This window comes from Protopterus annectens, chromosome 14.part0, assembly GCF_019279795.1.
Source record: "Protopterus annectens isolate FY-2018-M chromosome 14.part0, PAN1.0, whole genome shotgun sequence".
Lineage (NCBI taxonomy): Eukaryota > Metazoa > Chordata > Ceratodontiformes > Protopteridae > Protopterus > Protopterus annectens.
The window spans coordinates 975,720,721-975,745,494 of NC_056748.1; the positions used below are offsets into that span (position 1 = coordinate 975,720,721).

General features: G+C 42.2%; 1 protein-coding gene across 1 annotated transcript in view; it reads right to left on the bottom strand.

The window, feature by feature from the left end:
• Positions 1-24,774, bottom strand: part of ERCC6 (ERCC excision repair 6, chromatin remodeling factor) — a 1,256,800-nt gene that overhangs the window by 698,662 nt on the left and 533,364 nt on the right. The window lies entirely within an intron of this gene.

Below are 24,774 nucleotides of genomic sequence, written 5' to 3' on the forward strand. Positions count from 1 at the left end.
GTGGTAATACGCATCCCGGAGAACTACAGAGCACATCCAATCGCCTTCTCTTAAAAGGGGAGAATGGACTGAACCATGACCATTGGAATTTGGTTTGGGTGACAGACTTGATTAAGCTGCTGAGATTCAAGATGGGTCTCCAGCCCCCTTGTCATTTTTGGCACCAAAAAGAATCTCGAGTAAAATCCGGATCTGCGCTGGTCTGGTGGGACTGGTTGGATGACTCTTTTCTGAGACAGCTTTGTAATCTCTGAAGCTGCTTCTTCCCTTTGACTGGGTGGAACGTCGGGAAGTTTTCTTGGGAAATTTAACTGACAAGAAAGGGGAATGGTGTAACCTCTGGTGATAATGCTCTGCACCCAACGATCGGAGGTGATGGATTGCCAGGCAGCTTGGTGCGGAGAGAAACGACCCCGACTGCTTCCAGAGGTAAGCATTCGGGCTGCTCCTCAGGAGTGCTGATAAGGCTGTCCAGAGAAGGAATCTTTGGAGCCCTGATTACAAGGACCCCTCTGCCTCTAATAAGGACGTCTTCGGGAATTGTTACCCCCTCTGCCTCTGGGAGTATCATCACCACATGTGGCATGGAACAGACCCTGAGATTTCTTAAGCCACATCTTTCCACTCCTCTAATTCCTGGAGAAGGTACGCTGAGGGTTGGAGAATCGTAGGCCTATGGCAGACAGGGCCTTTCCATCTTGCTCGCACCTGGCTAGCATGTCCTTCACTTTGGAGCCAAAAAGGGACGAAGCTTCGATGGGAGCATTCAGAAAGGAAGACTTGAAGGGGCCGCAAGGTCACAAATGCGCATCCAGGCTTGACACTTCAAAACAATGCCCAAAACCACTGCTCGAGCCGCTCCTTTGGTTGCATGTGACAGCAACCTCATGGAGGAGTTGCATATTAATTCCAGGGTAGCAAGCTGTGAGGCCACTTTGTCCCTGACCTCTTCAGACAACTGTCCTGCGAGTGTCCCAGACAGTTCAGAGATCAAGTCCTTCTGGAGCCTCGTAAAATGTGCCAACTAATTCAGGGACCATATGGAAAAGGTCCCTGATGTAAAAACACGCTTCCCAAGTCTGCCCACCGCCTAGGACTCCCTGTTGGGCGGGTGGACAGCGAGTCTTTCCTCAGCCAAGTCATTTTTCGTTGATGCTGCCACCACCACACAGCATCAACTGGTAACCCTTTGAACCAATGCGGGTTCTCCTCGGGAGGGGAAAGAATTTTGTCTGGTCTCCGAAAGGATCACCTCAATGGAATCAGGGTTCTTTCAAGCCTACTGCATGAAAAGCAGGACAAGCACGTCAGCAAGCAGGGCCACCCACGAGGCAGAAGGCTGGGCGTGAAAAGCCTGCAGGAACACGGACTCTTCAGATGAAGGGTTGGATGGATTCCAGTCACCTCTCTGCTTTAACATTTCCAGGATGTCTCCGAAGGAGACATCATCAGGATGTGACAGTGGGGAGCCTTCACCATCATCGTAATCTGTGTCCTCCATTAAGGACTCCTCGGGTGAGTCCATGTGCTTCCTCTTGCATGTCTTCTTTTGAGGGGGCTCCTCAGTGGGGGTCTCTATGGTGGACTTGGAAGAGTGGGTGTCCTGCAGCTTCGCTGCCCGGTGTCCGGGTGGGGTGGTGGTCTGTGACAGCTGTAGCTCAGGGGGTGAAAACTATGGTTTCGACATCTAAGGAGTGCTGCCAGAAGCAAGAGCCCTCTCCATCACGTGGAAGGCAGGCCCACCCGAAGAGAGATGGGAGCCCAGAGCCAAGAAAGACAACTTCAGGACTGGGGTCACACCATGCTCCGACCAACCTGCCCCCACAGATGAAGCCTCAAGCAAGATTGGTGGGGACGTGGCTATCGGCACCGAGGAGAGAGGTGGCTCAGTACCTCGGGCTGATGCACCCATCCCCCAATCCCCAGATTGAGGAAGGACTGGTTCAAAGGGTACTGAAGACCAAAGGGACAAACTTGGAGCTGGCGTGAGATGCACCATAGGCGCCGAGGTGATGGGTTCCAAGAAAGATGTCTGAGCAGAAGGCTTCGGAACCGAGGTGGTCGAAGGAGGAGTGTAAGATGAAGTCTGTGGATAAGGTACCCCACGTCCTGCAGGTGGATGGGTCTTAGAAAGTGAGGGGATCCCCTTGGCTAACAACAGCTGGTCTACAAGACGCACCACTTCATGTTCAGAAAGGCTGGTGGATCTAGTGGATACTCCGGACGGGGAGTCAGGATGTTCAATGAAGGGGCTATATGCTTGGCCCAGAAATGGGTCTATGGAGGGGGAGTATCGGGTCCATGGTGCAAGGTCTGCCGGCACTGAAATCTCTAGTTTCGAGACCGGAAGTAGAGGGGTCAAATCCAGCGAGGTCGGTACAACGCTTAGTGCTGAAGTGGCACTCTGAGCCGAAATGGTCGGTTCCAAAATGGAAATTAATGGTGTAGTTGAAGGTGTGCCTTGAGCCGAACTGGCCTTAGGTGCCAAAGTGAAAACAGGCATAGTAAGGTCTATGATTGGTGCCGGAGGCAAGACCAGTGCTGAAACGGGTGCCGGTATCGATGGTTTTGAGATGGTCGGAGCCGAGGGGGCTGATTTATGTTCCGAAGATAACTTTGGGACCTTTGATTTCCCAGGCTTGTTCTGATCACCTGATGGTGAAGAAGGAAAAGAGTGGGATCTCTTTTTGCCCTTAGAAGGAGGGGTTGAGACCTCCATTGCAGAAATGGCCTCTGAGAAGGGAGACTTGAGTAACCCTTTCAGAATGAGTTTATTTTTGTGCTCATTGAGTGTGTGTTGACTGAAACTCTGACAAATGTCACCAAACATGGAGGTTGCACCGAAAGGTGGGACACTCCCAAACAGTATACACAGTCATCATGAAAATCACGGTTAGGTAATTTGCCCTTAGATGAAGTACAATGCTTAAAACCTGAAGTACCCTTCTTATCCGACATCTTGATAGAGAAGAAAACACCACAGGCCAAATGTATAATCCAACTATAATCAAGTCAACTCAGTTCAAAAAAGTCAAAAACACTGGTATGATAGAGAAAGGAAAGGAAACACCTGAATAAAAGACAGCTAATAGGTTAAAGAATACCAACTATAGTCTTGAAGAAATACCACAAAGGTAAGGGAGGAAGGCCGTACCAACAATGGTACTTGAAAGTGCATCACGGTAACTATGGGTAGAGAGGAAAAACCAAGCTCAGACAGAAGAAAAGACACTAGAAAAACTAATCGCTTAATAAAAAATGAAGATATCCAAAATTTTTCACACAAATATCAAACAAGTTTCACTTAGCTGAGAGCTCGGCAGAAACGCGGCTTTATGGCTAAATGGCAAACAATATCTGAGGTAACAGGGGAAGGACATTTTGGGTAGAGACTCAGCTCAAGAGTTTTTTTGGCTGGCACGAGCTTGGTAAAAAGGCTGAATCAGTTCCGAGGGCTCGGAACCAAACCCATCAGTGATGAACGGAAAGAAGATCAACAACATCAAAATTGACTATTTAAGGGACTTGTTCCCCCTTCCTACGCGGTCAGTCCATTTTACCTTCCATAAAGTCTGAATCTTCATTTTTCCCTTTGACAACAGACAGCTACAAACGAATGGGTTCTGAAAATCATTTATCAAGGTTACAGATGGCAGTGGGTGGAAATATCTGATTTTCAGGGGAAATTTATTGTCTACCAAACCACACTCTTATTTCTCCCTCTGCTTCAACACATACTGGTCCCAGAGAGTGAGGGAACCAGTTCCTTCTTCCCAGGTTGGGAAAGGTTTTATTCAAGGATGTTTTTAGTGCCAAAGAAAGAAATTTCTTGGAGAGCTCTTCTGGATCTTTCTTTCCTAAATCTTTTTATGACAGCACCCACATTCAAAATGATATCAGTTTACAACATAACTCTTCTTCCTAACTCAAGTTTAATAGTAACACTAGATTTAAAAAAAAAAAAAAAAAGACCTTATCATCACATCCCTATTCATCTAGACTTCATGTGTTTCTTAAAGCTGTGTGTCAGAATTACATTCTAAGTTCTGTACCTTATCCTCCGGACTACTCACTGCATTAAGAATAATCATAAAGTGTCTAGCTTCAGTTATAACTCATAATAGGCTAAAGGGTATCCACATTTTCTATATTTGGATGACATGCTTATCTTTGCAGATTCTTTTTCAAAGTTACAAGCACCTCTCTACAATATTGAAAAGACTTGTTGATTTCTTCTCACAGGATTGTTTTCCTGTGGTGTCAGTTAGATACTTCAGTTCAAATTACTTGAATTCTTATACTTTATTTTTCCCATACATATTTCTCTTTCTCCCATGTCACATAGCACTTTTTATATTTCAGTTTAAAATTTAACCACCATTCTGACCAATCTTTATAAAATTCTCTTATCTCTACATGATCTTGCCATAATCTCATAACATCTTTCTCCCTTTAACATCCCATTCACTTCATTTATTCTTTTTATACCTTTCCATATTTTTAATCAATATTCCCTTTTACTATAATCCAAATTGCCATGTTAGTAGTACCCCTTGTTTAACTATTACTAAACTTTCTGACACTAAAAAGTCATTTTCTGTTCTTTTTTATCCTCTTCTATACATCCAAGTCTCTAGACTTCAAAATTTTAACTGCCCATATTTTGTAATGTCCTTTACTAATCTGACACGATGTCTTCATGTTTTGTCTTAAATTATAATTAAAATCCCATGCTACAATTATTTCAGTATTGACTGCTACATATTGGATTAACTTTCTAAACATCTCCTTTTTATGATACACGCAGATATTGCAATACTTCTAATAATATGTTCCATCCATCTTGCATCAATAACAGTAATTCTACCTATTTCAACAAATGTAACATCTAACAATTTGATTGCATATTTACATAATTATTCCTGAGAAAGTCTCTCTTCTAATATTCCATATAGCATTTCCCCACCACACTTCAGTTTGATATCTTTCAAATTTTGACAAAAAATCTAATGTCTTCTAGTATAATATCATCATTAACTTTTTACACCACTCCAAAATCCCTGTTCTCCTCTCCAACTTCTTAAAGCTATTCAGATTTATTGACAGAACTTTACATGTAACTGTACCTTAAGTAATACGTCTTCATTCTTTCCCTTTCTTTTTTGAGGTCTTCTATATTCTTCCTATTCCTCTCTCACCCCTTTTGCCAGTAGAATTTATTTTTTTGTTTAACTATATTCAATGTAACATCATCCCTATCACTTAACCCTGACTCCTCTTCTTCAATATCCGTATATTTAAATCTTCCATTGTTCTTTTTGTATTATTTGTTCTCTGTCCATAGCACTACCTTGTTTGCATTTCTTCTTCTAATTCTTTTTCTATAAAGTTATCCTTCTTATTTTGTTCCACTACTTCCCCTAATATGTCTGAATCTACCTCATTTCCTCTTTCATCACATCCCCCAAATGTCCCACTTTCTTATATTTATAACATTTTGGTTCACAATTCCTTCCATCATGTCCTATACCTCCATATGCAAAACATCTTCTTTTCTCACATTTATTAATTAAATGATCAGTTTTTCCACACACAAAAACACATTTTTAGCTGTCCCCAATATCTAATCAAGCCTCTGTCTCCTTCAACATTACTAATACTTGGAATACTCACAATACTGTCATTTTCAAGTTTCAGTATCACACTACAATCCCACACCCCAGTCCATAAACCCCTATTATCATACACTTTGGATAAATTCAATACATCATTACATAAATTCAATACATCATTACATATCTAATAAATGCTTTTTAAAGTCTCTTTTTCAATTCAGTCCTAAATTTGGGCAGTGCAGTGTTTAACACTTATCACCTCACAGCAAGAGGTTCTCCAGTTCAATTCTTGCCTGGGGTGCCTTCTTTGTGGAGTCTGCATGTCCTCCTTGCGTTCGGGTGAGTTTCATCTGGGTACTCTGATTTCCTCCCACATTCCAAAAGACATGCATCTGCAGCGTTTCTCCCCGGGCCTCCAAGGAAAATAGGCTCTGTCCTAGTCGTACTTTCTATGTCAACAAATGTTAAACTATATTAAATTAAAACTGAATATTAATGTTTTTCTTAGTGTCCCTAAAAAAGGACTGGAGTTCCACAGTGAACCGTTTTTCTTTTTCTCATATTCCTGTATAAACTTTCTCCATTATCTGCCCAGTCTTGAAAATAATGTCGCAAAAAGTCTCTCTATTAATATGAATAAAAGTTCTTACCTCATTTGGTTTAATCCTGAGTGCCTTAATTACTTTGTCCCATACTTTATTATGTGTCCATTTCTGCATCTTCCTTCTTTTCGATCCAAGCTTTAAACCAGTCTCTTTCTTTAAATGCATTTCTTTCTCTTCTCTTGTACTACACATTGCTTTTTTAACCACACCTGCATTCGATTTTTTTCCAACCTGCATATCTTCACTCTGCTGCACTTCTTCCTTCTGTGTCCTGTCATTTATCTCTCCCCACAACACATCCTTACCATTTTCCAGCTCAGTTTTATCCACCATATCCAACAATATATCATCCCACAACCCTCCCGACTAGAAGGTTGTAACAACACAATCTTCTTTTGCAGCTTCTGGCTCAAATAAGTTCCACTGGACCAAATCTTCAGAGTCTATATTTGCAGCATCCAACACCTTAACCTGCCTTTGAAAAGGCTCAACTGCCTTTTTCACTGTCTCCATCACACCATACTCTCCTCCTGACCTCACCTTCACCTCTGATTCCTTCTCCAGTAAATTCAACACATCCACTGTCCAAATAAAAGCAGCATAACCACAAGAACCAATGCTGATATCTTCTCCGACCTCTATGTTCGCTCAGATCAACATCCAGCTTCTCCGAGCTAACTACACACCCAGACTAGAAGACAAGAAATGTCAAAGCAAAGAGAGTCCCCATACGTGAAAAGGGTAGGGGAAGTTCCCTGATGTCCTGGCCAAATTTTCTCTAGTAGTATAAATACCACCTCGGGTCTTCCTGAAAAGAGGCCACTAGCCAAGTGGGACTAACCCAGTTAACAAAGAATAAATAAATTACATCAAATGACTGCCTGGATGACAGGGTCTTAATTCTCTTTAGATGCCTCTTTACTGAGGACATGCAGGTGTCAATGGAAGCAAGAATGCCTGCTAATAGGAAATCATATTAGCAGTTGGAAACATTTTTCTACTTGGTGCCAACAATTTTTTTCTAGGGTTTTACAATATTTATGTGAGTTACTGTCCTATAATCTTTCTTACTCCTCCATCAAGGTTCATTTATTGGCCATTTCAGCATGTCTGCTCATGGATCCTCCTCTTTCAATGTATACTCATGTCGAAATGTTTTTGAAAGGGGATTTTGCAGAAGACGTCACCAAGAAAACCAGTGGCACTTCAGAGTTAACTTTAAGCCAAACTATTGCTCTCCCCATTTTCTTTCCTGAACCTAAAAATGGGGGAGAAAGGATACTCCGCACACTGAATGTGCACAGACAACCCAGGTACTTTCTTGACAGAACTGAATCTTTTATCAATTGTTCACTTCTTGTAAAAATAAGAAAGGACAATTTCCTGTGTCAAAACTATTTCCAAATGGCTGTCTACAGCTATACACTTTTCTTATACTCACCACAACAAAACAATTCCAGGCAAAGTCAAAGACCACTCTACCAGTGCCTTGGCTCCATCTAACGCTTTCTGGAAAGGGCTGGATTCCAGACGTATTCTAGAAGTAGCAATTTGGTCCTCTGTACATATGTTTACATGCACTGCAAGCTTAATTCCTTCTCTAGGTTCACATCAGGCTTTGCTAGCACCATTCTACAAGTGTTTCTGGACCCTTTTCCTTCCACCTCCCAAAGTAGTACACTAGGGTAATCTGCCCGTAACGTACCATAACACTGGATGTTTCAATGATCACTGCTACAGTAGCCAACCACTTCCCTCAATCACCCTTGTTTTTTAGGGTGTGGACATTTATTTTTTGCTGTTCCTAGCATTGTCCTTTCAGGGCTCAGCCTCTCTCTGTTGGCATGAAAGCACTGAAGAGCTTGACACCCAAACCTGTCTTTTTAGTCAGCTCAGCTGAAGATGACTCATGGTTTGGGTGCATGGAAAGTGTCTTGAAGCTTTGGAACCTGGCTGGTTGCTATATCCGTGGCAGGATATAACCCATATAGCTATGGCTACTTCAGCGGTGATCATTTGAGCATCTACTATTACGGTAACTTTATTTATACAACTGTACTGTCTTCATCTGATGCCCTATCCGTACGGATTATTGAGAAAGACAAAAATATTAGGGAGGACAAAGGCCCAAAAAACAGGGACAGTTTTTAAATATTGCTCTTATAAACTTAGAAATCTGACAGAATAGCAAATTTTGCATTAGCAAGCATTTTCAGAAGTGATTCGATGATTTATCAGAAAACCAAAAATGTTATGATGAAGTGACCAGAAATACGAGGCAAAAATCTGGACATTTTTCAAATATTTGGACAGTTGAGAGGCCTATACCAAAGGTAGAATAACGTTTGGAATCTTTGTTTTAAAATTTGTAAAGTTAGGGAAAGTTAGACTGTGTAAACAGGAATCACTTGGCATTTGTACATAAACAGAAAAAGTAAAGCAAAGTAGCTGTAAATTTTCTTAATGTAGCAAAAATATAATCATGCAAAATTATGTTTTTTTATAAGCATGGTCAACATGAATGCTAGTGACAGATGTAATCCAGAACGAGACAGGATTCTTTGAATAAGAAATACAGGGCAGATGAGGACTGGTGATGAGATATAATGTAATGTGGGCCTAGGACAACTTTGCGAAAGACCAACACTTCAAATGCTATTCTGAACTTGATAAACTTACTAAGTGGCATCTAATCAGGCCAGAAACAAAATGCTTCTGGAAAGGGATAAATCATCCAAACCACGCACAAGGGGACAGTCTCTTGAATACCTCTATTTAATACATATTCACAAGATTGCCACAACTCAAGGAAAGGAATCTGAGCCCTGCAACAGCCACCACCAACAAGCGTGTCCTTTCATCACTTCTTCTTATCACACAAGTAGCCACTACAAACAGATTACCCACTATTGTGCAATACTACTGGACAAAAAAAGCTAAAAGAAGTACCTTAAAGTTCCTAGATTTCATAATAATTGAGCCCACAAGAAGGGGATGGGGAGAAACTCAATTTTTACTTTTTATTGATGGTTAAGACTCTCCTTACATAACTTGTTAGAAATCACTAGTATGACTTGCTAATGGTATTATTGGTTATTTCATCACTTTATTTAATAACGAGAGTAACACCTGAAGTGAAGACTAACAGGCCCTCAATTATCGGTCCAAATTAAGATTCTGGCATGTTTTCAAGAGCCTACCTTATGTGAAATGACTAAGATCACCGACCCGCCTTTTACTCTGTAGTATACTGTGGACTTGCTATAGCTTCTCTGTCTCATTACATCCGAGTGACGCCTCCAGGTGCATCTGCAGTTACCTCCTACTGCTCCTCTAGGCGTCAAATGTTACTTGTTCATACTTGCATTAATAATTCCAAAATCATGCTGTATACAAGGTATCAGAATATTTTATCTTGAAGCATACATGATGGCAAACACAACTGAATTGATATCTGACCTCTGTCAATGAGCATTTGTTAGAATTGTAAGGTGGTAACTTCATCTTTAAGGACTCAGGCCACACCCACTAGGAGTTAAAGGTACACACTCAAAAGAGTTGTATTGGAGGAAAAGTGTTAATGAGTACAAAAGCTTCAATGATTTGCCCAAATTTACACCAAGTTCTGAAGAGTGGCAGCTGTACACCAGCCCTAAACATGGAAGCTATGTACAGTCCAAACTGCTTGCAAAAGGTGTGGACTGATGACCAGGTAGCTGCCTCAAGAAAAGTCTGTGCACTCACCCCCCTCAGAGAGGCCACATTGTCTCCCGTACGCCTAGTGTTGTGGGCTGTCATGGTCGCTTCTAGCTTCTTTCTACGATGACAGCAAATGAACACAATGCAACTTGTCACCCATATGGAAACTGCTTGAAAACTGACTTTACCTTCTTATTGAATGCATAAAACACAAATGCAGTGTCTCGTACCACAACACTCAAGACAGAAGTGGAAATACAAATACATAACAAGGAGCAAGCATTTCTGTAGAAATCACAAATTAACATAAGCAGATTAACAAAAGAAAGCCCAAATCCCAAATTGGGTGATGACCTTACTCAAATGTTTGACTCTGACAGACTAAAAGGAATGAATGGGCCAGGATGTCCTTAACCCTGGGAAGAACAGAATGGGTCTGAAAATGCAGCTGTGCAAAAGAATTGATGATCAAAAACCAAACCAAACAATGTAGACTTGATACCCAGAAATCTAACTGCTTCTGAAGAATACAGACTGGTCTCTGTACTCAGTATACGACTTTTAGCAGAGAACAGCCTTCCTTCACTCCCATTAGCATTTAGGTTCATAGGTTCATAGGTTCATACTAGGCTATCTGCCCGAGGGCATTTACAAGCCTAGCCCATCGTTTTTAATACCCACCCCTTTAGTATGGGGAACTATACCCATTATTTTGCTGTGCCTCTGTCGAGCAGTGACACTGAGGTAATCCCTGGGGTATATCTGCGATCTCCCATCCATTGGTCAAGATTTCTCTTGAACAAGGCCAGCGAGGTGCTCTGCCTCACATGTACCGGGATTTTGTTCCACAGCATAGGGAGTCTTTGGGTGATGAATCTATCCTCCACACCATCCCCCTATAAGCAGTGTCGAGGTTTAAGTCTCCCGCCCTTGTGGCTCTGATGGATCTAGATCTTTTGAGGTGAAGCATATTCATCAAATCTGGGTTTGACATGGCCTTGTATGTTAGGCAAAGGTCACCTCTGAGCAGCATAGGACAGATTTTTGAGACCCTTTATCCTTTTGGTGAGGAACTTTAACAGTACATTTCTTCTCCCTATACATGCTACAGCTTTATTATTTGTTTTGTTTAGCTACCATATACTTGAAACTGTTTTTTAGGGCAGTGCAATGTACTATTAATGTAAGGATTGTTGACTAGGGCAGTGCAATGTGCTATTATTGTAAGGATTATGCTTTTTTTTCTAGTTGCTGTGTTATTTAAGGCATGAAACACTGTTCAATCATTTTTTGCTATAGTTCTATTTCTGGTGATGAGCTAACACAAAATATCTATTATTAGCTAAAATCTCTTCTCACGGCCTCCACCGTGAAAGGCCTGCATAGTTAGAAGGACTACATCCAGTTGGGCATATTTAAAAACAGACAGCCACACTGGTCAACCCTCAATAATAAACCTAATTAAGGTTACTATTTTTTCTAAAATATTTCTTCTTAAACTGTTTAAATCAGTCGTACTGGTCAACAGCACCGAACTTCCCAGCCCTTAAATAAGGTACCAAATCCTAACAAAGTTCCACTAAATTGTACTGTTAAAGTTGCTTTCTGTGTTTAAAAACAAACATAGATAAGAATATAAAGCAAGAAAAAGCCTTTTACTTTAATCACAGGCTCTGAGGATTCCTCTGGTGTGGTTAAGCACCAATCTGCTCGCCCTCCGGGCTCGCTTCGTGCCCCTCCCTGCCCCCTATTCCTCTCCCTGTCCCCAATACTTCTAAATGTATAACACCTCAGCCACACACCCTCCACCAACCATTAACAGGATTTCTTTCATAATCCCACCTCTACTAGTATCTCCCCACCGACTATTACACCTAGATTAACTACCTATCAGGAGTATAATCCCCCCATTATGTCTCTAATACCCACTAATTCTTCAAAAATACCACCTCTACTCTACATCCTACCTCTGTAAGACACCCTTTATTCTCTCACCATCTACGAAAACCAATACCATATAGGATTCAATTATCCCAAATCCCTTGCCACCACCCCAGTCCTCTCAAACTATTCTGGCTACTCTTCCATGTCCATCAACGCCAACTCCTATACCCCTACTAACGCCCACCCTGTTATATCTAGATATGTTAATACTAAAACTAAATAATACCAAAAATTGATAAATTTCTAAAGCTCATAGCTAGTTTTCCCCACACCCTTACTATTGATGGGGATATCCATCCCAACCCTGGCCCACCATCCCCAGGCAACACTAACTCTAATGTTAACAGCCCAAACATACAACAAAGTGTAAACAGACCCCCCAAACTCACTACTGACCTGTCACTTAAACATTAAAAGTATCAACAATAAGGTCCACAACCTCCATGCCCTCCTAACAACTTACTCCCCCAATATACTTTGTCTCACCAAAACATGGTTAAAACCAACTACGCCAGTTAATGAAATTTTACCTCCAGGGTATAATATACTCAGGCTAGATCATACTACTAGGAAAGGGGGAGGGGTTGCTGTTCTCTATAAAACCACCCTAAATGTTACTCTAGACAACCTTCAACCACCCATATTTAACAAATCAGAAATTATGACTTCCAAATTACAAATAAATAAAATACCATGTATAAACATGGTATGTGTCTATATTTCCCCAAGGTAACAACTCAGGGGCCCTTGAAGACATCCTCCACTGGCTATCCAATGCCTACCCCCAAGAAACCATTGTTCTAGGACACCTCAATATACATTGGAACAGCTGCACTGCAGTGACCGGAACCACCCATGTAAACCTATATGGGTTTACACAAACTATATCCTCCCCTACTAGGATCAGCAAGCCTAACAATAAAGAAAGTATCCTAGACTGGATACTAATTAACAGCCCACCACATGTACAAATCAGGTACTCTCTCTGAAGATCTAAGTGATCATTTCTTAATGTATATTATTGGACATAAAGTTCAATATCCACATCTACCCACCTATAAAACAATAAGAAATAAAAAAAACTTCAACCTTAATAAATTCTTAGAAGAACTAAAATTATGCAGTTGGTCAATTCTAAAACAACTACCACTAGATGAGGCAGTAACACACTTTAATAACACATTCCTGGCCATCCTTGACAACCATGCACCTGCATACTCTATTAGAATTAAAACAAAAGTTGCCCCCTGGCTCACTAAAGATACCAAACTAAAGATCATCCAAAGAAATAATGCCTGGAATACCTGGCGCTCCTCTAAAGCCCCACAAGATCAACTGAAATTTCGACAATATAAGAATGATACAAAAAAATCCATATTACTAGACAAAAAAAAAAAACTATTTCTGCCATCTACAGCAGAAACACCATAACAAACCTCAGAAGTTCTGGGAAGGTATTAAACTTCTCCACCCAGGGCAATCCACAACTCTAACCCCCTCAGTCCCAACCCAAAAAACACCAGAGTCCATTGCCAACGCCTTCAACAGTTTCTTCACATAAACCATCCAGGCACTAGCTAGCAAACTTAAACTCACTTGTCCTAACGCCGATACCCCTAAACCCAGTGACACACTCTCCTTTAGCTTTCAAAAAAGTCCTACCTCATTCATTAGAGCCCTAATTAAAAAACTCAAACCAACCACCCTTTCAGCTGACCTCCTCCCCGCAGACTACCTGCAAAAAACTGCCGATGTCATAGCATACCCTGTCTCTATTTTGATAAATAGAATCATAACTGAAAACTTTATCTCCTCTATCTGGAAAATATCACATCATTCCACTCCATAAAGGAGGCAGCTCCATTGAGCTGTCAAACTATAAATCGATAGCTATCCTCTCCCCTCTAGCTAAAATTATGGAAAAGTGTATCCATAAACGACTCTTACACTACCTCATTCAACATAATCTCCTGGCCAACTCCCAGCATGGATTTAGACCACATCACAGTACCACCTCAGCCCTCCTCTCCTTTTCTAATGTCATAAATTCCAACCGTAATAACAACAAACTATCTTCCGCCCTGTTTCTCTACCTTTCCAAGGCCTTCAACATGGTTAACCACCAATTACTCTTACTTACCCTAAATAAATTATCCCTAAACAACAATGCTATAAAATGGTTTCAATCTTATCTTAGTGGAAGACAGCAGGCTGTCCTATGGCAGGTCAAACTCTCCACCCTTCTCCCCGTTACCCTTGGTGTCCCTCAAGACTCTATATTAGGTCCCCTTTTTTCTCCTTCTTTATCAATGACCTCCATGCTGTAATCCCAGATGCAACCTCTATACAATATGCCAATGACTCCATCTTGATTTGCTCAACCTCTAATCCTACAGATCTCTTTACTTTAACCCAGAAAACTTTTAACACAGTAGAAAATTGGCTCTCTAATCAACAGCTGATATTAAACCCCAACAAAACAAAGCTATTGCTCTTCTCCTTCATTTACTAGAACATCTAACAATGGGACCATAATCTCACCAGATATGTATACCAAACTCCTGGGTGTTATAATTGACAACAACCTTAAATATGACATGCAGGTTAACCAAACTATTAAAACCATTAATAAAAAACTCTGCTCCCTATACAAAAATAAACCTTTCCTCAGCCCTCTAGCTAAGACTGCAATTGCACGTACCTATCTGCTTTCAACTCTACTCTATGCCTCGCCAATACTCACTAACTTGAATAAAACTGAACTCAGCAAACTCTCTAGCTGCTACAATCAAATTGCCAGGTTTTCCACAGGAACTCCCTACAGGACACACCACTGTCAAAACCTAAACTACTTAGGTTGGCTAGAACTCCCCAGTCTAATTCAATACAATCAACTCATTGTAGCATTCAAGGTTATTAACCATCCAGAAAAAACATTATCCATCACTACAAAAACATTATCCATCCCTACAAAAATGCCAGGCCACTTTGTTCCACTACAAAACTTTTGGTTCAATCTGTTAGAGCTAACAACCTATCTGGAGAATCTTTGTTTGCAACTTCAGTAAGCAAAATCTGGAATTCGCTCCCATCTGACCTTACTCTGAACCCCTCTTGGCCATTTCAAAAAAATTTAACCCAGTATTTTAAAACTCACTGGTTATGTCCTTGCTCTAACCCTGACTAAAGCCTCACCTACTACCATATCCCTGCAATTTTTATTCACAGCGACTAACCTCCTACACTAAAAAGTTTGAAATAGAAATTATAACGTGTGCAGATACTCTGTATATAAGCTGCACATATATGTTTGATAAGACAAACTTTAACATATATGTATATATTTCTGATTAAAAACTGTATTCTTCATAGGCTTGAAATGTGAGACTGTAACTTGTATGTTGATACAATATGTTTGTACATATACTGTAACTTGCTTGTCTTTATCTGTTTGAAAGTTTGGAGCTTTTCTTCCCAGGCCTCTGCTGAAAATGGACATGTATGCAGTTGGACTATCCCGGTCAACAAATGTAAAATAAAATAAATAATAATAATAATAAATAATTAAAAGCACTGCAACAGAAAAGAGAAAAAGTAAGTCTTGCAAATGTGCCCAACTTAAAATTTCCAGTAATATATTACCAGGGATTCTGTAGAGACTGAATAGAACCAGCCATGTGTACACAGCCTGTCATTGTGTAAACCGATAGAGACTGCAACTAGAAAGTACTAAAACTATGAAATTAAGGGGTCCCATGCAGAATAGTAAAATTCACACTTAAAAAAGAAAATTAATAGAACTGTAAAACTTGTTAGAGCCTTCAAGCATTTTGGCAAGGAGGCTTTACCCATCAAACCCCTGCTACTTCTGTAAACTGCACTTTGAGATCACTGCATTCCGGAGAAAAGGGAATAATCTAAAATTCCACAACCTTATATTTTGCAAATACTATACAAATTCACAGTTTTAGCTCCTCAGTTATGAGGACTGTAATTAGAGCACTGGCTACTTATCCTAGTTTCAACAATCATTTGAAACAGCAAAATAACTGATATTACTTAGGATTACAGCTTATACATTTTACTAACAAAAATAACCTTATTGATTGGTACAGTGAATAACTATCTGAATTAATTGGCAGAAACATAGTGGTATATTAATAAAGTCAGACAATAAAAATTAATTTTTTTAGCGCTCTCTAAAGAAATTTCAGTACCAATACACAGGAAGCTATTAATTGCACTTAAGCAGTTTAATGTCCAGTCTCATCTCTTTCTGCAATCAATATTGATTCTTAAATGTTGTGCTTAACTCTAATGACACTAAATATGTTCAACATTTTACAATTAAAAACTTAACTCTGATATGCTTGGATTTTTAAAATATGTTTAAAATATGCTTTTTTATGTGATGTAGGAATTAAAGAATTTTAATAAAAATATCAATTTACTACGCTTTATTTCCTGAAGATTAAGTCTCTTTAATGATAAAAAAATGACAAGTTCTGTTAAAATATGACAAGAGGCTAGAAAGTACAGTTTTGTACCTACCATAAATGTAGATGTTCGAGTGTTCACCCTGCTGCAGTCATCACACTTGGGTTATCCTGCCGTCAGGCGGTCCCGCAGTCGGCCCAATTCCAAAGTCTTGGTCCGGCGTCGGTTGCTGTCGCTTCTTCCCTGACGTCAGTGCACCAGGGGTATATAAGAGGCATCCAACGCCATTTTCTTCAGTTTTTCTTGCCCCAGATGTCAGGTGCCCCCAATAGGTAGGCAAAAAAATATATATATATACATATGGCTAGATAAAAATAAAACAATACCCTTAGTCACATGCAAATGCACCACAGAGGTAGTATAGGATAGAGTGGTAGAGATAAGTTCAGCTAGTTCAGAGGGGATGGAGGGAGGGTAACCTGGACTGCAGCAGGGTGAACACTCGAACATCTACATTTATGGTAGGTACAAAACTGTACTATGTTCATCGTGTTACCCTGCTGCAGTCATCACGCTTGGGTTGAATCCCAAAGCTATGGATGGGAGGTGGAGTCAAACAGGGTTAGAAGAAGCTAGTAGGCCCTGCAAAACTGCAGTGGCAAAACCAGCTCTAGTCTTAGAATACAGAGGTAAGTGATAGTGTTTGGTGAAGGTGTGCACTGAACTCCAAGTTGCAGCTTCCAGAATATCCTTGGTTGGCACTCCTTTGAGAAAGGCTGCTGATGTAGCTGTAGCCCTGGTGGAGTGGGGCCTAATGTTAGCAGGTACCGGTTTCCTATGATGTGTGTAGCAGAAACGTATGCAATGCCCTATCCATTTAGAAATGGTCTGTTTTGAGATAGCTTTTCCTTGTGATCCTGTAGCATAGGCTACAAAGAGCTTGTCAGTTTTTCTGAAAGCCTTAGCTTTATCCAAGTAGTAACGTAATTACCTGTGAATGTCCAAAGAGTGCAGGAGTCTTTCTCCTTTGTTTTGGGGATTTGGGAAAAAGGTGGGCAAATGAATGGTTTGGTTTAGGGCCACACTGGATACCACCTTTGGCATAAAGGAAGGGTTAGTTCGTAGAGAGACTCTGTCTTGATGAAAAATGAGGAAAGGTTCCACTGCCATTAGTGCTTGTAGCTCTGAGACTCTTCTAGCTGAGGTTATTGCTAGTAGCAGGGCAGTTTTCCATGAAAGAAATTTTAAATCAGCTGAAAAAGCTGGTTCAAAGGGCGGCAGTGTAAGCTTTTCCAGAACAAAGTTGAGATCCCAAGTAGGTGTTGGTGCTCTCTTTGGCGGTCTTATGTTCGTAGCCCCTCTGAGGTACTGTCTTAGGAGTGGATGTGAGAATAAAGGAGGATCCGTGTTGTAATGAGCTGAAATTGCTGAGGCGTGGATCTTAATAGATGAAAAGGAAAGTCCTTTGTGCAACATCTCAGTTAAATATTGTAGAATCTGAGGAATGTTTGGATCAAGGGGATTTTGGCCTTTAGCCTGGTTCCAGGCGCAAAATCTTTTCCATTTGTCTGAGTACATTTTCCTGGTGCTGGGCCTCCTGGCCTCCAGAATGACATCCATAACAGCTTTGGATAAAGGTGTTGGCTGGTTGTTTAGGTAATTTGCCATGCAGCCAGGTTTAAAGTCTTGAGCTGGCAGTGTAGAATCTGATTGTCTTGCTGGGTGAGCAGGTGAGGAATTTGTGGCAAAATCCATGGTGGGCCGTGGGCCATGTTCCTTAACATTGGATACCAATGCTGGCGTGGCCAGTCTGGTGCAACGTGTATCATTTGTGGCCTCTCTAATCTGACTTTCAGCAGTACCTTTGCTAGAAAAGGCAGTGGAGGGAAGGCATACACTGTTAATGTTTTCCAACTGAATGAGAGGGCGTCCACTTTCCAAGCCAGTGGATGGAATGTCCTTGTGCAAAATTTTTGAAGTTGGTAGTTGTGGGGGCTTGCAAACAGATCTATGTCTGGGCGTCCCCATTTTTGAGCTATCATTGCAAATACTTGTGGATCTAGTTTCCATTCGTGTGGATCCATGATGTTTCTGGTTAGGTCGTCTACCAATGTGTTTTTCTTTCCTGGCAGGAATTGTGCTTGTAATTGAACCTGGTAAGTGTGCAGTGTCCCACAAGGTCATTGCTTGCCTGCATAGAGGGTAGGAATGTGTGCCCCCTTGCTTGTTTATGCACCACATTACTGTGGTATTGTCCGTCTTTATTATCAGTTGTCCTGGGTGTAAAAGGTCCTTGAAAGCTGTTAGGGCATTCTGTACTGCTAGCATTTCTTTTTGATTAATATGCAGATGCCTCTGATCTGTAGTCCATTTGCCCAGAATGCACTGTCCTGCCATGTGTGCTCCCTAGGCATAGTCCGATGCATCTGTTGTCATAGTTTGCCTGGCTGTGGGTAAGGTGAAAGGCTGACCCTTGTTGAGGTGACATGCCTGTGCCCACTATAGAAACTCCTGTTGAATGCAGGGAATGAGAGGTATCATTGTTTCCAAGCTGTGGTTGTGCTGAGTCCATACACTTTTCAGGTACCACTGTAATTTCCTCATATGCCGTTTTGCAAATGGTGTTAGTAGTATGCAAGATGCCATGAATCCCAAGGCCTGCAGAATTTTTCCTGCAGGGAGTTGGGTCTTTGTTGCCATTATTTTGAAGTATTGAGTCAGCTGTTGTTGCTTGTCTGGCGTGAGATAAGTCATCTGGGCCGCTGTATTCAAGCTGGCACCCAGGAATATTATGTTTTGTGAGGGCACTAGTTTTGATTTATTTTCATTTACTGTGTACCCTAGGCAACTTAGAAGGTGTTTGACAAATGCCAGATGCTTTAAAAGAATGTCCTTGCTTTCTGCTTGAATAAGGCAGTCTTCCAGGTATGGGTATATTTGAATTCCTCTTTGTCTGCAGTATGCAATTACTGGTGCCAGGCATTTTGTGAAGACCCTGGGCGCAGTAGATAAGCCAAAGGGCAGTGCAGAGAATTGATAATGCATTGAACCTGCAATGAAGCGGAGGTATCTTCTGCAATTTTGTCTGATAGGGACATGCAGGTATGCCTCCTTGAGGTACAAAGTTACTAGCCAAGCATTCTTGCCCAGCATGGGAAGAAGCTGCTGTAGTGTTAGCATCTTGAATTTTGGTACTTGCAGATAAGTGTTCAGAATTGAAAGATCTAGAATGGGTCTCCATGCTTTGTCCTTTCTTGGGACTAGGAAGAGTCTTGAGTAAAATCATTGTCCTTGCTCCTGTGTAGGTACATGTTGAACGGCTCTCATGTCCATGAGAGCTGTAATTTGTTTTTGTGCCTCTGCCCATTGATTTGGTGGCAGGTTTGGCATTCCTTTTATCCTTGCTAAGGTATGAAAGTGGAATCTGTATCCTTGAGAGACAATGTTTAGAACCCATTTGTCTTTTGTGATGATGTGCCAGTTGTCTGCAAAAAGTGCTAATTTTCCTCCCAGGGGAGCTGCCAGGAGAGATTTGCTTGGTAGTTTGAGGATTGAGTCATTGCGTTTGTCTTCTGCTAGCTTAGGGCCTGTCTTCTCCTCCTTTCCGGGTAGCAGTACCCCATTGGCAAGGTTTGTAAGGGCTTTGTGACTGACCTCTGCCCCTTGGGCGTCTGTATTTGCCCCTCTGTGATCTGTCAGAAGCTGGAAAGGACCAGTTTTTTGTTGGCCAATTTCTGCTGAAACGAGGGGGCTGTACCTGCAAAAAATCCTTGACCGTTTGCATAGACTTTGCCTTATCCTCCATTTTCTTTAAAACCTCTTCTGCTTTGACACCAAATAATACATTCTGCTGTAAAGGTGCATCCAATAATTTTGCTTTAACATGATCAGGGAGGGTTTGATCTTTTAACCAAGCATGTCTATGTATGACAGAGCCAGTATCAGCTGCTCTACAGGAAGCTTCCAATGAATCAAATCCGAATTGTAAAGTATGTTTGCCCACCTGTTCAGCTGCATGCAACAGATCCTGCATTTCCTTGAATTCAGACTGTTCGGAATGTGTGCTTATTTTTTGTTTTAACTGAGACATTAGGAATTGCTGATATTTCAACATGTGAAACTGACAATTTAATGCTCTCATAGCCAGAGTTGCTGAGGTGTAGATTTTCTTTCCCCATCTATCTAGGGCTCTAGAATCCCTTTCAGAGGGCATAGGATTCTTAGCCATAGAAGCTTTAGCTCCCTTAGGACCCTGGGAAATTGTTTCTGGGTCAGCTACAGGGCTTTTATAAAGGAATTTGTGTGAGTCAGGTACTCTGTAGTATTTGGCTGGAGCAGGAGGTAGAGAGTCTGGATTTAAACTAGACTCCAAGTAAACATCATCCACAATATCTAAAACAGGAGGGATAGCAAGAGGTCTGTGCTGGGGTAGTAAAAGGAACTCTCGGAGCCTTTTCTTAGAATCAGAGTAGTCCTGGCCTTCCCAGTGGAAATGTTCCCTCATGGTATGTAAAGTTTCCCCAAAGGAGTACTCTTCAGGGGGAGATGCTGAGGGAATGGAGTCTTCAGCATCAGAGTCTTCATAAGGTGGAAAAGTGTAATCCTGCTCCTCAGAAGAATCTGAGGAGAGTGAAACCTGATCAGAGGAAGCATAATCCTCCTCTTGTCTTGGTCTTTTATCAGGAGGGGGATGGGAACCACTGATTAGTGTAATCAAATATTCAGCCATCTTAAGCATCTGTTTCTTAGAAATGGGGCTTGAACTGTAGACTGATGTACAGTTTTCTTAGGTTTTAAAGGAGTTTTAAGCTTAGCATAAGATTTAATGGTGAGTGTAGTCGGTCTGAAGACACCTTCTGCAACCGAAGGTGTTTCCACTGCACCGGGGTCTACTTCAGCTCCGGTGTCAGAAGATGGCTGCGTCGGCCTAGTAGGCTCCGCTTGGGAATCGACAGCTGTCTGGGGTTCCAGTTCGGCGGTCGTCAGGGGCTGCGTAGGCGCCTCACTGAAAACTGGAGAACCGGCGACAGGCCCAGCTGAGGCCTCGGAGTCTGTCTTGTTCCTAGGCTGCCCGTCCTTATCCTTGCATTTTTTATGTATGGCGGTAGTCGGCTGCTCCAACGGCATGATATAATTAAATTTCCTACCAAAGTAATGCCGTGCAAAGTCAAAACGGCGTTTGATAGTTCGTTTATTAAACCTAGCACAAAACCAACAACCTGTGACATCGTGGTCTGGGCCTAGGCAAGGAATACAATAGGAATGGAAGTCCTTATGAGGTATTTGCTTCCCACAAGAAATGCAATTGTTAACTTTTTCTGACATTGGACTGAGGCAAGAAAATGTTCCCCAACAGGGTACTTAGCTTTATTGAAGACTTCGGACTGAAATTCAAATCGAAAATCTCAAGTGTCGGCCGACCGGCACTTGCGAACTGCTTCTGCTTCGGTTACCGTGCGGCAAGAAAGACTGAAGAAAATGGCGTCAGATGCCTCTTATATACCCCTGGCGCACTGACGTCAGGGAAGAAGCGACAGCAACCAACGCCGGACCAAGACTTTGGAATTCGGGCTGACTGCGGGACCGCCTGACGGCAGGATAACCCAAGTGTGATGACTGCAGCAGGGTAACACGATGAACATCAGGACTTCAACTTCAAACTCCAGACTGTGAGGGTTCGCAGTGCATCTCTGACAACAATGGTTCTTTCTCTTGCAGTGCCACCTGACATTAAAACTTTTTTGTTACATGTTCAGTTCATTAATATGTTTGTACTTTATAAAAAAATACAGTCTGTCACAAGACCACAATTTGACCCTTGAAACATCATTTGTAAACACTGCAACTCATGAATACTTTTCCTATCTCCTGAGAGCTAGAACCTACAGTTCCACCACCAAAGGATGGTGAGCAACTATGTTATTTATTTAATTCACCCGGTTACTAGAACCTACAGTCGGATCGGGGCCGGCGCCGAAGCGATCGGATCCAACAGACCAGTATGCTCTGACCTGGACGGAGCCGAAGGCATACCGATACCCCCAGATCCGAAGCTCAGCCCTCGGCTCCAAGAGCTCGGATCCGAAGAAAATGGACCCAACAGACTCAAGGGAAGTGTCGACGCCAAAGTACCCGAGACTATCGGTGCCGACACACCCCCGGCTCCAAGGCTGCCCAGCTCCGAAGACTCCAAGCCCGGGAAGCGGGACGGAGAAGGAGCTATCGGGGCAAAAAAAGGGGTTGAGTTCCGCCCGGGGGGGGGGGGAGGCAGGAGCACTCCCATCTGCAGTTGGGCCTGGAGGAATCTTCTCATCATCCGGTCCAAATCTGCATCCGTGAGACTTCGGGTTGATCTCGAGGAGGCCACCGAGGCGGGACGGGAGTGTCGCCTCGATGACCTAGAAGGAGATCAGGTCTCCTCCTCCTCAGGACCCGGTGAAAAGCAAGGGGACCGGATCCAAGAAGGAGGAGACCCAGAAGTCCTGTAGGGAGAAGACTGCTTAGCCATGGGGGCCGAAGCGGAGGCCTCGGCCCGCCACTTGTGGTGTTTCTCCCTCCTTATCTCTTTCCTGGCCTCCCTCTCCTCCGGGCCTAAGGCGGGAGGTTGAGTCCCAGCTGGGGGGAGGGAAGCAGGAGTGGGAGCCACAGGAGGACCGGAGGTAGAAGCCGAATCCGGGGGCAGAAGACCCACCAGAATCAGCTTAGACCTCCGGTCCTTGAGTGCCCTGGGGTTGAACGCCGCACAGATGGAACAACCAGAAGACAGGTGCTCAACCCCAAGGCACAACACACACCAAGTGTGGCCATCCACCGGGGACAGCTTATGGCCACACTCGGTGCACTTAGAAAAAAATCGGCTTTGGGGCCTCAGACATTTTAACTAAAAGTGAAAACCACACACGTTAGGCCCCAAACACACACACAACCCTAATGGAACCACGAAGGAAGGGGGAGGTAAATGACAAAAAAATATATAAAGTTAAACTAAGAGGGTTTTATACAAAAGGACCTGGAAACACTCACAACCAAAAACTGAAGAAAAGAGAAGAAAAGGTAAATTTTTTTCTCACAAAAAAGTCTCTAACGCCTGGAACTCTAGATCAAGCTGCTGTTGGTTAACCGTGGCAAGCTAGATCTGAGGTCAGTCAGGGTTGTCAGGGGATTATGGGTAGGGGGAGGAGCTTGGAGCTCGGATCTAAAGCTGTTGAAAACTGCCGGCTCGGATCCGAGGTCGGATCCGATTCCCATAGGTTGCTGCACAAATTAAGTTAACTACTTCAGATCAACCGGTTACCTTCAAGAAGCTTTGGCTCCTCCCAACTCCTTCACTCTGATTGCTGAATGACTGCTGATTTCCATCCTCTGAATTAAACAGATTGTATGTGCAAGAAAGTCCTGAAGAAAGCTTCAAAGAAAGAAGAGCCTTACATCCTGAACTTATAAAGCAGAAACTAAACACAACCCTATTTTGAATTCCAACTACAACTATGTACAAGAGTACAGGGACGTGGATGGGGTGGTTGCAGTTACTGAAGCAGTGAGGAATTTGAATACCTACTGTTATGGGTTAGGGAAAATTACACAACTGTACTATTTTCATTACACTATGGCAGCAGCCTCTATATGGGTTGAATACCAAAGTCTGTTCATCCTGGTAAGAGGACAAGATCCAGGAGTCCCTGGTGAATGGTCCTAGAAACAGAATCCAGTATGTAATGCTTTGTAAACGTATGAACACAGGACAATGCAGCTGTCTCTAGAATGTTTTTAGAGTCCACCCCTTTCCATTATGCCACTGAAGAAAAGACTCTAGTGGGATGTCCACAGATACTGCCTAGAATGCATTTGCTATGGTGAGAATAACAAAAAAAAGAAAAGAATATCTGGTGACAAGCAGCTGGAAATTGTCTGTTTAGAACCAGGGTGTCCCTGTGTTGCCCAGTGATAAAATATTTTAAAGGGGTTAGTTCTGACAAGACAGCATCTGAGCTGCCTATGCACATTCAGAGTATGCAGAATCTGTTCTCACTGTTTTTTAGATTCTGGATTGATGGCTTGATACAAAGTAAATTCTGAAACCACTAGGGACATAAATGAGGGTTTTGTTCTTAAAGATAGCCAATCCCTATGGATATCTGATAGGGTTCACCCACCAGGAGAGCCTGCAACTCAGACACACTTCTTGCAAATGTCTCAGCAATGATGAGTACAGTTTTCCAAGTCAAGAGTCTTTAATCAGCTTGATGGGCAGGTTCAAAAGGTGACAGTCAATTCCCTCAGCACACAGTTGAGATCAAAGAGAAGAGGAACTTGATTATGAGGAGGATTCAGTTGTAAACTCCTTTTAGAAAATGTTTCATAACAAACGGAGAAGAAAGAGGAGGATCAATGGGCAGACATGCTGAAATGGCAGTAATATTAACCTTTACAGATGAATAAGAAAGGCCAGAGGCATGTAACTCTCAGAAATATTT